The following is a 14871-nucleotide window of genomic DNA, read 5'->3' as shown; positions in this document are numbered from 1 at the left end:
AGAGGAATCTATAAAGTTATGCTTTGGATGAAGGTCTTGAGATGGAATTGGGTGTATGACTTTGGGTAATTGGATCACTTTATTTTGAATTTTGTACTTAGACAAGAATTTGGGTGAGAAAAACCTATTATGAGGTGGGGATAATGTTTTGGGAGAATTAGCACTGTGTAAAGGTGGAAGTATGGGTAGGGGATTGGGATAATGGTTTTTGACATTAATCTCAAACTATGGGGAATTGCATGGAGGATTGGAGTTGGATGGGACATGAGGTTTATGATCTTTGAAACATGGGGGAAGAGGAAATATGTCATGGAAGGTGGAATTTTTATGCTGATTTTCTAGGCTCAAGATATAATTCTTTATTTCTTCAAATTTCCTTAGCAATGACATTTCTGTTTGAGGAATTGTATGGGCTATGAATGGAATCGTATGTGGTTGAAGGATAATAAGGTGGATTTACCTTGTAAAAGGTGGAAGAATAATGAACATGAGATGGATTAGAGTTCGATATGAGGTGTTAAGGATGGATTTGATAAGTAGGTTGAAAGGGATGTATAACTCCATAATGCCTTTGAAGATCATCAACCATTTGATTAAGCCAATTCTTATCCATAGATGTTAGACGAAGAGTGACAAAAGATTCTATGATGGATGGAATATGAACTTGGGACTAGGAGAAATTTTTGACTTTGTGTTGATTTGATTTGAATTGGATTTGACTTGATATTGATTGGATTTGATATTGGATGAAGGTTTGATATAGCTTTGATAAAAACCTTATGATAGTGCAAACAAATGAATGTGGGATTTGAATTAAACTCTAATGTTTATGATAGTGATCCTATGTTCAAAGTAGAAGATGTGATGCAAAGTTGAATTAGAAGAAGACGTGAATGAAATTAGAAAGATTGATTGTAGATGAAGATGTAAATGGATTGAATTAAGAATGGATTAGAAATGACTGAATTTGAGAATGAATTGGATTGAGAATAATGAGTATGAAGCATTGGATGAGGGAATTGAAGTGTGATGTGGAGTATGAACCATGACTAGAATGAAGATTAGGAATTAGATTGAATGATTAGGAAGATGAGGAAATGATTTGGATGAATGGAGATGATTAAGACTTCAAGGAATGGTTTGAATGATGAAGACAAAAGATGTATGAGGGCGATGAATATGATGGAAAGAAGAAGCAATGTGGAATTGATGTGGACAACTTGATTAAGAGGACTTAAAATAAGACTTGTTTTTTTGTTTTTGAGATTTTTTTTAATTTTTAAACTTTTATGATTTTTTTTTGAATTTTTAGGTTGTATGATGTTTTGGATTTTTTCAAATTTGAAATGCAAAATCAAACAATGAAATATATACAAGACAAGTGTAGCCAGTTTATCCCATTTAAGTAGGGAGGGTTTCAAATGCTCAAGAACGTCAAACATGCCAAAAATCCTATAAGGTTTCAACTAGGATGCACAAGGATCAATAAGAGGGCATCCTTGATATATGCAAGGTATGTGAGACCCAAATCTGTAGATAAAAGAAAATGATGCCACACAATTGGGAGGAGACGGTAACTCAAATATCCACTGTCACTTCTCAAAGGTATAAATTTCTTTGGGGCTTAGCCAAGAGTGACAAGATTTTACTTCCAAGAGAAGTGTCTTTCAATTCACCTCCTGATATTTTTACTCTACCAGAACGCTAGAGTTGAGGTTGTCCCAAGGGGTGATGAAATCCCCAAGAAGGCCTCCTAAAAAAAAGGAAACCAAGACCACTTATTTCTTGTGCACTCAAGATCACCCGAAGGCGTGAGACGATGGAATATGTAAGTGGCCTTGAGGTCCAAAAGACACTTGTTCTTTCCTAATAAAGCTTTAGGTTTTTTAATCTACTTTGAAGACACACATGTTTATAGCATACAATGTTCTTTCTAACTTGACAACATCTTCAACATAAAAATCAAGAGCTTTCCAACATAAATAAATTGAGCATCATCAACATAAGCAAGTTCGACAAAGAAATAATTGATTCCTTTATGCATTCAAGATTGAGCGAGTGTTCATTTTAAGCACCAATTTGAAATATGCATTGCAATGTTCATTGATCTTTAGACATTCAAGATTGTGCTATGATCCATTCCACTAAAATTTTCAATTTATGGAATTCAAGATTGTGTTGAAGCATTCATTCCAAATCAAAGGTGTTGTGAAATTAAGTGTGCATTCAACATTGAATTGGATTGTTTTATCTTTAACCATGCATCCAAAGACAAGTGTTTAAGCATACAAGCTCATTACAAAACTAATCTAAGGCCAAACCCACAAGAAATATTTGTTAGAAATGGAAACAGAAATCTGTAAATAAACAATACCAGGAAAGAATCTAAGTGAGTAAATGCATGAAAAGATATTACCATAAAATAGGAGAGAGAAAGCTTCAAGCTCCAACAGCATGAGACAAGATATTTGGAAAGGGGAAAGCAAAGAAAACCCCTCGTGACATTATGAATGAGGCATCAAAAGCCTAAGAAGAAAAAGAGAGAGCAAGAGAGCAATGGCTCATACAATATTTGAGAAGAGGAAGAAACCTCATTCTTAAGAAATGAGAGAAGAGGGACATCTCTTAAATAGAGATGAGAGAGCGGAGTTAGAATGTAACTCCCATGTCTATGAATGCCACCATTCATAAGTGTGTGAGGCCAAGTGTGAGATTCCTCTTAAGGAGGAATAATCTAAATTAGAAATTACAATAAATATTTGTCCTCACATATTCCACTAGATGACAAAATAGGATGCAGTGGAAAAAGGACAAAAAAGAGATATATTAAGATACCTTGGCTTATATCCTAATATATTACAACAATAAAGAAAGAAGATCTAACCTTGGTTTATAAATATACCAAGGAAAGATTACAACTTCTAACACCCCCCTTTAATCTTTACTTGGGGAAATTACATGAAGGGGTATTAAACCCATAATTTACAAAAATATGCAACTTAATCTTCAATATGAAGTAATTTGATTGTCTTCAAGCCATATGGTACATTTGCAGAGCCAAGAGAAGTACATGAGTCCTTTGAATTTGATCAAGTGGAAGCATAGACACATCTTGAGAAGGTTCCTTGATGGATCACCTGAAAAAGAGAACAACAAGACAACTATCCACAAGTAGAATGCCATCATATATGCAAATTCAAAATCCTTTTGAATAAGGATAATACAATTCTCATAGAGAAATAATGAGGAAAATAAAACATGTTACCACAAAACAATGGAGATAACCTGATATCAAGATAGTAAATGCTCAAAATATTATCAATAAGCATAAAAAAGTTTGATCAATGTTCTCATGAAAATTATACTAATGTACTAATGACCACAGACAAGGCCAACTAATGATACTTGCATCAACATTGCATCAATCACGTGGATATAGACAGTCCACTTAATGAATCATCCCACTGCAAGTTAATGGGCTGCAACACCATAACTTACATGACTCATGATCTAAGCAATGAAGTATGCAAATCATTATCACATTAATATATGAAAATAAAGTGAAAGGAGAAACATGCTGATCAAAGTAGAATTATCATGATTTTCATTAGGATAATCAAAAGAATGGATTATGAGGATTTAACAACATATTGCCTTCAAATTGGATCAAATCATCTGAATTTGGAGAGAAAACTCCAATAATAACATCCTCTTCATTGAGGAACAAAAATGGAACAACATGGAGGGAAACTCCATAAAAATATTATCCTATCAAAATGGAACAGATAGGATCAAATGGAGGGAATCTCCATATAAAATGAGTGCATACCAATATAGGATGGAGGGATACTCCATGGGCTAGATAAGGAAACTATGTATCAGTTATACTAAGGGGACCTACATAGTTAACCTTGAAAAAATATTAAGCTCCCTATGCAACTCAAAAAAAAAATCATATAAATCATGTAGATCAATGGTATAAAACCAGAAAGTGCCAACATGGGCATAGAACAATGCTATAAAAGCATAAAAGTGCAACCATGGGCACATCAAAATATCACAATAAAGTTGAAGGCAAATGTGTAAGATAACTCACAATCCAACCAGAATTAGGGTAAATGCAGAGATTTAAGGAAGATAAACTAAATATAGATATCAGGTATAAAACTCCATTAAGGGTAAACATGAGTATTTAATTCATATTGCAAAGGTATATATGAATTTTTGAATCATTATAGTCATAAGAAATTATATATTTATCTGGGCATATATGTGGGCCCCCATATATACTCGAATAAATATAAGAAAATAGATTGGTTAAAAAAAATCACCTTTCCATACTTAATATTTTGGAAAGTCACAATTTATGATAAGTCACAATATTTACCTTGGTTCAAAAATATAAACTCAAAGTAATAAGAAAATAAATTCATGGGGCTAGAAAAGATCTCCCCATTTTCCTCATACATATGCCTCCAAGATTGGAATAAAATATTAAGAAAGATATAACTATGTGCATAGAAATGACGACATAAAAAAATAAAATAAAAATAAAAATAAAGAATAAAGAATAAATAAATATCTCATTTTTATATAGAAAGAGATGAGAAAAAACATAGTATAATTGATAGTAAGACACACTAATCAATAATTATAATTGATAGTGAGACACACTAATCAATAAGGTAAAATATTAGTGCTGAAGAGCACAATCATAATATAGCCTCTATATGTGCGTGTGATCATTGCACTACAAAAGAATCCTTAGAAACGCCTAGCAACAACTCTCTAAAATTGGCATGCAATCAAGCCTCTGAAATCCAACCACCACAAAACTTCAGGCAAAAGAGGAATGATTGAAAAATTGTGTCAGATGGAACTATTTAGGAAACTGAAGAGAAGGAAATGAAATGATTAAAAAAAAGAACTAAAATTAGGTTCGCACAGCATGAATCGTTAGCTCTTTCATCTGGAGCAGCTTATCAGCGGCAAAGAGGATGCGGCTAATAACTTTGTGCGTGGCCATTACACCATTGGCAAAGAGAAAATGAAAAAAATACATGGATCTCAATATGAAATATGAAAAATTCTTTTTTAGAAAAATATGGTTAAGAGTAATGTATAAATGTAGAAAAATCAAATAAAATAAAGATAAGAGATAATTATTACTTAAAATGGCTCTGAGACTGCAGATTCCTGAAAAAATAAAAATAGAAATAAATAAATAGTAATGAATAATGAATACTTAGCACCAACAAGTTAAATTTGAATGATGCTATTTCGGTTATTTAAGATCATACAATCCTGCATAAAAAGCGTTACAATCCTACATAAAAGCATTACAATCCTGCATAAAAGCGTTAGCATATAAAAGAATATAATAAGAAAAAAATTCAGGTTCGCAGACGCTAAATCTGGAAGATGCATTGCAATTCATGGTACATAGTGCTTAAATCCATCGCAAAGTCTTTAGCAGACGCAGGGATAACAGAAATCTAGTTTCCTCTGCCAAGACAATCCATCTAATCCAAAGGCTATCTACCAAGAAAGCTTTACGACTTGGATTCCTCAAAGTATGGAATGGCAGAGCAGCTGAAGTAGGCAATACAGGAGTTTCACAACCACAGAGTACGGTGCGAGTGCGAAAAGAAACATTATAGTTGTTTCGTATTTTGGATATTATAGAAAGAATTCCACACAAGAATCTGAAGGCCTACAACAACTCTTCTCTGATGGAATCATTACGGAAAACAACAAGACGAAGTAGATGAAAAGCCACCTGCTTCAAAAAGAGATCATTCTCCCTTGCCATCAAAGTTGCACCATGAAGGTTAAACATACTATTAAATACAGGCAAAAAATGCTTTCCAAAAGATCAAAGGTTGGCTTCGGGAAAGAAAGGCCATAAATATAGCCGTAACACAATTTAGCTTTCCATAGTGAGTGGAAATTTTGTGATTAGGAGCTCCTCAAGAAAACTTTTCTGTTATCTTCAAGATCTGAAGACTGACAGCTGCACTTATGTTCTCCTCCCAAAGCTCCAGTTTTTTGTCTCAATATCGGATGGCGATATACTTCGCTGGACTTTCAAAACCCATAATCTCCAAGATCTGAAGACTGGCAATTGTGACGTGCTGCTTGTAGTTTCCACCACAATTAGTTTAAGGCTTCGATGGCTCACGTAAATTTTTTCCATCCGACGACCTCCTTAGCAGCTTCAACTTCCTAAGATGAGCTCAAGGAGAATAGAAATTTGGTGTGGAACTTGGCAATTGGACGATCCTACAGATTGGCAAGGGGTTGCGTTTAAAAAATAGCATCCCTCTTAAGCCAAGTAAAATCAAACCCGTCCTTAAAAATAATAAAAAAATTTCAATTTTTTCAATGTGTCTTGAAACAAGAAAATATACAAATGAAAACTATAAATAGAGCCTGGAAGAGGTGAAAAGAACAAAATCTTCAAAAAATTTACCCCCTACAAAAGGTTTCAACAAGATCCATCCATTTCTACGGCTTGGAAATCAATACCCACATGAGCCCTCTAGAAATGACTGAATTCTAGACACGCTCCCCAAAAAAGTTTCCAGATCGACCCACTGGCTATATATCAAAGAGTATATAAAACAAAAAACCAAACCTAATCAGGCCATGACACAGTCAAGCCCAAGTTTTTACACAAATAGACCAAACTTGGAATCCAGTCTATGAAAAAAGTTTCGAAACTAGTCTATGAATATATTCAAACCCTTGTTTATTTGCCAAAAACACAAAAAGAACTTCTCATCCTCCCTCAAAATAACATCACCCAAGAAACAAACCCTCTGATTGAAGAAAAGTTATAATAAACACCCTAAAAGTTCAATCAAAATCTCTCACATCGATGAAAGACCTACAAGTGCCTTGTGAATTCGTTAATTCTTCAAAATGTCCTTATACAAGATCCTTATACTAGAATATACTATAAAATTAGGAGTGTGATATCTTTAAATTATACACAAATTAGAGAAAATAGGAGTTAATCGGATGTGGCGGTAACCAGCGAATCCCCAAAAAAAAAAAAAAAAATTTCTTCCAACTTAAGAAGATTAAAAAAAAATTAGTGAAATCTCTCTCAATCAAAAAAGTAGCCATCTGCTCCTTCGAATCATACCTTCATGCAAACACTCAAAAACAAAGATTAAACCGCTCTGATACCATGTTAGAAATGGAAAAAGAAATCTGTAAATAAACAATACCAGGAAAGAATCTAAGTGAGTAAATGCATGAAAAGATATTACCATAAAATAGGAGAGAGAAAGCTTCAAGCTTCAACAGCATGAGACAAGATATTTGGAAAGGGGAAAGCAAAGAAAACCCCTTGTGACATTATGAATGAGGCATCAAAAGCCTAAGAAGAAAAAGAGAGAGCAAGAGAGCAATGACTCATACAATATTTGAGAAGAGGAAGAAACCTCATTCTTAAGAAATGAGAGAAAAGGGACATCTCTTAAATAGAGATGAGAGAGAGGAGTTAGAATGTAACTCCCATGTCTATGAATGCCACTATTCATAAGTGTGTGAGGCCAAGTGTGAGATTCCTCTTAAGGAGGAATAATCTAAATTAGAAATTACAATAAATATTTGTCCTCACATATTCCACTAGATGAAAAAATAGGATGTAGTGGAAAAAGGACAAAAAAGAAATATATTAGGATACCTTGGCTTATATCCTAATATATTACAACAATAAAGAAAGAAGGTCTAACCTTGGTTTATAAATATACCAAGGAAAGATTACAACTTCTAACAATATTGTTAGTGATTTCTAAAATTCTCCAACCTTCAATGTACAAGTGAGAAAATATCCCTACAAAACTACAAGTTAGGGCATTGAAAATGTATGATAAGCATGGAATAACCCTACAAGGAAAATGTTAACACAGAGTTCAGCCTTTGATAGAAAAAATAGGTATCTAAATAGCATAAAAATCTAATGAAACCAACACCACCATGATGGGCTTGGAATAAGCTTTTCGGCGATATTTTGCTTTCCAAAAATAGAGTCCGGATGCTCAAGTTATGAGCAAAAAATTGAACGTTGCTTCTTATGATCTAGAAGATTAGGTGGAATGCTTATACAGTGATGACATCAGTAATCTGTAGGCTTAAATTTGATGGTTAGATGGATGTTACAGATTTTTTTTTTAAAAGAAGAGAAAAGAAAAGAAAAATGGCTTGTCTATGCTGACGTGGAGTCCATGTATGAGCTATCAAGAAAAAAAAGACACATTGCTAGAACCCTAATGGGTGCCATGTGGCAATACTGGAGGAGGCCATGTAGGTAACGGTTCATTGGTGGCCTGCGGGTGGAAGTAGACTGTAGGAGGTCTGTGGGTGGAGGAGTTGGGTGAGTGGAGTGGCTAGGTAGCTTCAGGGGACGAGTAGTGGTAAAGGGGTTTCAATGTGGTTGCACAATGAAGGAGCAAGGCATGGCCGCAGGGGGGTTGGGGGCGAGGGGAATCAAGTAGCGCGATGGAGCTTGGTAGGCAAAGAGGGGAGATGGCCATGGATAGGGTTGCATATGATGGTGGAAGGAAACTAGCGGTGGGTGGTGAGTGTAAAGTAGTGGCAGGTGGCAGTGAGTGGATAGCAAAGGTGGTGAGGGTTTTAGCGACCGGTGGTGCAACGAGCTGTAGCTGAAGGGTGAGCAACAGTCGCCGGAGGAGGTTGCAGGACTAAGCATGGAAGAGAGGATGTTGCAAGGCCATGGAAAGTGCAAGGAAGGGCCACACAAAGTGGAAGGGTAGTGGATCGTGGTTGTGTAGGGGCGGTGCTCGTGGGCACCGCCAGTGGTGGCATCTACGGTGCTGACCTGCAACAAATAAAATGATTAAATTTTTTTTTAATCTTTTTAATCTTTTAATTTTTTAAAATTTAATTTTTTTTTATTTTTTATTTTTATTTGTCTTTCTATTTAGGCTTTTTGAGAACCTTTTTTTTTTATAACTTGTTTATATATATATATATGATAAAAAAAAGAACTTAAAGAAGATAAAATAAAGCAAAACAAACTCTTTCTTTTAACCTATTTATTTGTCAACAAAGATAGATTTATTTTTTTAGTTTTTTATTTTCCTATTAACAAAGAAGTATATTCAATGTATATACACTCCTATAACTTGGAAATAGAGCAATAAGAAATATATAGTGTTAAATATCAAAAGACTTCTCTTATGTGCTTCAAGCATGATAGTGGGCTTTTTGGCTTGATTTGAGACTCCTAATGGAACTTAATCTTCAAGTGCAAGCCTTCAACCTAGAAGCATGAAAACTCACAAATAAACTCAAAAATATGTTAGATGATTAGTTTGAACCTGTGAAGTGTGTCCTATTAGGCATGGCAAAATATATTGCATAAAATGTAACAAAGGAATACAAACAAGCAACTAAAGTCTATTCCTACATATTCATGCAAACCTCAAATATGAAAGACAACATGTAAATAATGATGACATGAAATCAAAAGAGTGTAAACCATTCAAAATACCACTAATGTGAACCTCATAAAATCACCAAGTTGTTGATGATTTCATTGTTGTGGGATGTGGTTTCTCACAAATCCTACAAAACAACAATGGGCTAGATAGTGCTTTTGGAGATGAGGAGAGGGCTCTCCTTTTATAGGAAATGAGATGAAATGGAATGTTGAGATTCAATGTAATATGAAGTGCTAGTATCTCTTAGGATCAATGAAGTGTCCATGAGGTGGAGGCCAAGTGGATTCCATGTGGATTTGGGTTTATGACCATTCAAAGGGGGAAAGATTATCACACATGTGTGAGACACCTTGATTCTCATGTGAAGGGGGAAAAATGTGTAAGAGGTGTGAGAAGTGTGAGGGGTGTGGGACGTGTGAGTGTTCCTCACACATGTGTGAGCACACACTTAGGATTAAAAGGGGATTTAGCAAGGTGATTAAGAAAAGTAAGTAGGATTAAGTGGTGGGTAAGTTTAGAAGGATGAGTTAGGTTCAGAAAGTGAGGTTGGGTGAGGGCTTAAGTTAGGAGCCATGTGCTCAAATAGAATTAAATTTAATATTTAATTCCAAGTGGGATTTAAAAAGGATTAATTAAGTAGACAAAGTACTTAATCAAAATGAATGGGTTAAGATGTAAGTTGGATGAGGGGAAATAGGCTAGGACTTAAATAAACCTAAATTTATTTAAATCAAGGAAAGATGAATGTAATTAAATAAATAATAAATATCTATTTAATTACTCAAGATGAGGGTATTTGGAAAATTGTAGATGTCTACAGAAAGGAAGTTGTTCAAGTCAAAAAAAAAAAACCAAAATCCCAAAGGGGTTGGTTGTATTGGAAACTATTTTTAAGAACCAAGATAGATCTAGATAGAACATTAAGGATCAAGATGCAAAAGATTTGGAAGAAGTAAATATTGGGATAGAGGATGCACCTAAGAAGTTATATATTGGTAGGAAATTGTCCCCTGAGATAAGAAGAGATTTAATTTATTTGTCGATAAAATATAGGCACCTATTTTCTTGGTCTTATGATGACCTTAAATATTATAGAGAAGTGTTTCTCCAACATCAAGTCCTATTAAAGGAAGGGGCTAATCCTTTTAGACAAAGAAAGAGACCAATTAATCTTACTTTGGCACCAAAAATATAGGAAGAACTAATGAAATTAAGGGATGCTAGAATCATTAATACAATAATACATTCTTATTGGGTATCTAACTTCGCTCCTATTAGAAACAAGAATCGAGATATAATGACTATGTGTTGATTTAAGAAATTTGAATATTTCTACATTAGAAGATAATTATAGTTTTTCCAAAAATGGAGACTATGTTGTAGAGAGTCACTGGATCAAAGTTAATATCAATGATGGATGGATTCTTAGGATATAACCAAGTTGTTGTAAAAGAATTTGAATACTACAAAACTACCCTTACAACACATTAGGGGACATATGTTTATAGTAGTATGCCATTTGGCTTGACCAATGTTAGTGCTACTTTTCAAAGAGGTATGGATGTGGCCTTTGTAGACATAATAGACAAGTTTTTAATCATATATCAAGATGATCTAACAAAATATTTGAAGAAGAGAGAAGATCATTACATTCATATGGAAAAGGTATTTATTAGAGCCTTGAAATATGGCATATCATTAAACCCAAGAAAATGTTCTTTTCAAGTTGTTAAGGGTAAAATTTTAGGACAATTGGTTGGAAAAGGAGTAAGAATAGACCTAAGAGAGTAGACACCATTGATAAGATTCAAAATCCTAAAAATGTAAAATGGATCTTGTGATTCTTTGGGAAGTTTTTTTTTGTTTGAGGAGGGTTATTACTAATTTTACAAAAGTAAGTAGACCTATTTCTAAAATTCTCAAGAAGGGTTTTGAGATTAAATGGGAAGGTGAGCCAACAAGTTCCTTTCAGAAACTAAAATAATTAATCAAAGATGCCCCCATTTTGAGAGCCCTTGACTATGCCAAGCTCATGCATATTTTCTCATTTTCTTCTTTCCACACTATTATTGTGGTCCTATTACAATAAAATGAAGAGGGGTTTGATCAACCCATAATATTCTTCAAAAAATCTCTACAAGCTACAGAGTTGAAATATGAAATAAATGAAAAACAAGAATAAGCATTAGTTAAAGTTGTAAAGGCATTTAGATGCTATCTAATGGGTGATATTGTAAGTGCATTTGTTCCAAGTGTTGTAGTAAAATATATATTCTCTCAACAAGAAGTCTTAGGAAGAAGATGTGGATGGATCAGTAGGATCTAAGAGTTCAATATAGACATCCAAAATTACTAAGTTGATTAGGGAATAAGAATTTGCAAAACTAATGGTAGAGACTAATTTGGAAGAAAATTAGATAAATCAACTTGATGATGATTGCAGAATTTACTTGTGTAATATGGATTACTTTGAATGGTGAAAAGTTGTAGTCTATTACTTGCAATACATGAAGGTTCCACTAGAAATGAGTGATAAACAAAAAATGAGATTAAAGTTACAAGCCATAGAATATGTGATTATCAATGGAGAATCATGGTGGAGAAATATGGAAGGTATACTATTGAAATGTGTTGATGAGCAATATTCATCAAAAATCCTGGTTGAAATTCATAGTAGAGTATGTGAAGGCCATTATATGGCTAAGATAACAACTCATTAGGTAATCAGAGCTGGATTTTGGTGGCCTACATTGTTTGAAGATGCACAAGAACTTATAAAGAAGTGTGATGCCTATCAATGATTCCCTGGTAAATTAAATTTTTCTAGTAATTCACCATTAAGACTAGTTGAGGTGCAAGAACCATTCCATCAATGGAGAATTGAATTTATAGGAGAAACTATAAACAAATTAAGTGGGGGACATTCATGGATCCTAGTAGTAACTAATTATTTTACGAAATGGGTTGAGGAAATTCCTACTAAGGGGTCAAAAATTAAAGTGGTAATCAATTTCATTCTAAACAAAATTATTATTAGTTTTGGATTTCTTAATAAGATTTTTATAGACAATGCTATGCATTTTATATCTAAAGAATACAAGGTCTTTTGTGAGAAATATGGTACACTAGATCTACATCATCCCCATATCATCCCCAAGGGAATGGATAGGCATAATCAAGCAATAAAAGCCTATTAAATATTGTAAAGAGGATATTAAAAGAAACCAAGAGGGCTTTAGACTTAAAGTTTCCCTTAGAATTGTGGACTAATAGAGTTATAGTCAAGAAGACAATAGCTTGTGCGCCTTTTGACTTAATTTATGAGATACAAGCTAGAATGCCCCAAAATAACTTGACTGGAATGTACAAGTTCATTGAGCACTATGATGATGAAATAATTGATGAAATGCAAGTTAAGATAGAAGATATTTTGTAGTTAGATGAGACCAAGAGATAAGCCTCTTCTAGAAATTCTAAATTGCAATTATAGATTAAAAAACTTGTATGACAAAAAAGCACTCGGAAGAAAATTTGAATCAGAAGATTTAGTATTACTATGGAATGCCAGCATGGAAGACAAGGGTAAACATGGGAAATTGGACCCTATTTGGCTAGGCCCATATATAATTCATGAGAAATGGGGAGAAGACTCTTATCATATCAAAGGGTTGTCAAGTGATATTCTAGAATTGCTAGTTTATGGACAATTCCTAAAGAACTACTTTTCTCGAAGGTACCTTTTTTCCATGAGCAATAGTTTTAGGTCTCGATTTGTACATTTGTAAACTTTGAAAATCCCTATACATATGTTGTGCATCTTTTTTTGTTAAGAATTGCTCTCTAAAAAAGTTGTCAACTCATTAGGTATGTGTTCTCTTCTCCCATAAATGTTGAATTCTTACTTGGATGTTAGCTATCCATTTTCTCTAGATAGAGCAATTGGTAGCCTGTATTTTCACCATGCAATTTTTTTTGAAATTTAAGAAAATAACATTCTACAATTAGGGTTTTCATACATTTTATTGTCTTATCTCAAAGGGAAACCCTAAGTTGCTAAATTTGTCCTTTGTGAATTTTTACAAATTTTATCTAATCCCAAGGGATATTGTATGAATCTAAAATCATGTACTTTGTGCTTCAGTAAGAAAATTTCATACGGTATAGTTAATGTTTAAATTTCCCTAAGTCCTTTTGATAGGTGGGAAGTCATAAGTTTAATTCCAAAATTTCTAACATGTATATGATCTTACGGTCTAGGATTAAGCATGGAGTAATAAGTTGATTTCTAAAGTATCCCATATTTACCTCCAAAGTATCAATCATATGAGTACAAAGTCATTTATTAAGCATCTTGACCTTACAATTATGTTGAAAGCATACCATCGTAAGTCTCTTTTTAAAAATTAAGGGTTTTTGAGGGTTCCCTTCTGTCCTCACTTTTTAAATACCTTCCAAAGCTTATCAAAACTTCTCCTTCACAACATAACACCTTCTAATACTCCTCTTGAATCCCTCCAAAGAGATTTTCTTAAAACCCACTCCTTTGCATTCTAGAGCCGAGTTTTTGTTGTCCACTCCTAGCCAAATACTGTTGTATTTGATAGAATTGCTTTAGAATAACTGAGAGGGGGAGTGAATTAGTTATTCAAGGTCCAATGTTGACTAATCAAACTTTTTCTCTATGTAGAGTGAACCCATTCAAAGTACCATGCATCTAAACTTTAACCTTTATCGTAGCAAGTTACTGTAAACCAATATGTAGAAATGAAACACATGAAATCAACACATAACACCATGATTTACGTGGAGACCCAATTTGGGAAAACCACTAGTAACATGCTACCTTCTTTCTCACCCTTCTAAGGTGATGCCCTATTAAAGGCTACAACACATTGTTAGATGTGACCCTCTTAAAGGATTTCAACACGTTGTTAGGAGTGTGTCTGGTTAAAGGACTTTAGAACATTCAACTTGGAATGTCACCCTATTAAAGGATTTCTTAATGGATATTAGGCCAACCTAACTACATAGTATTTTTCCTTAACTGATACAATTGTAAGAGAGTAACAATTAAGGTCTTTTGACCTGATGCAACTTACAACTCAACCTTACCAATTTCAGATCACAACTTAGCTGGTAAATTTGCTTAGCTTTCTTCCTCTATAGCTTGGATAGCTTGTCCACCCTTCAAGATTTTCCTCCTTAAGTCTTCTATTCATTGTGCCAATACAATATAGTCTTTGTGGTCACTTGATCGAATCAGAGTCTCTATGCTCTCTTCTATGTCTTCTTTTGGACACTTCACTCTCCTATAGCAATTCTCTCTAACCACATCATCTTCTTCGATCTATGACCTACAACTCCTTATGTAGAAGTCTGGAATATATTTCCCACT

Source organism: Cupressus sempervirens, chromosome 7 (assembly GCF_028749045.1).
Source record: "Cupressus sempervirens isolate cs-2001-9-10 chromosome 7, ASM2874904v1, whole genome shotgun sequence".
NCBI classification, from domain to species: Eukaryota; Viridiplantae; Streptophyta; class Pinopsida; order Cupressales; family Cupressaceae; genus Cupressus; species Cupressus sempervirens.
Note: the sequence above shows the minus strand (reverse complement) of the source record.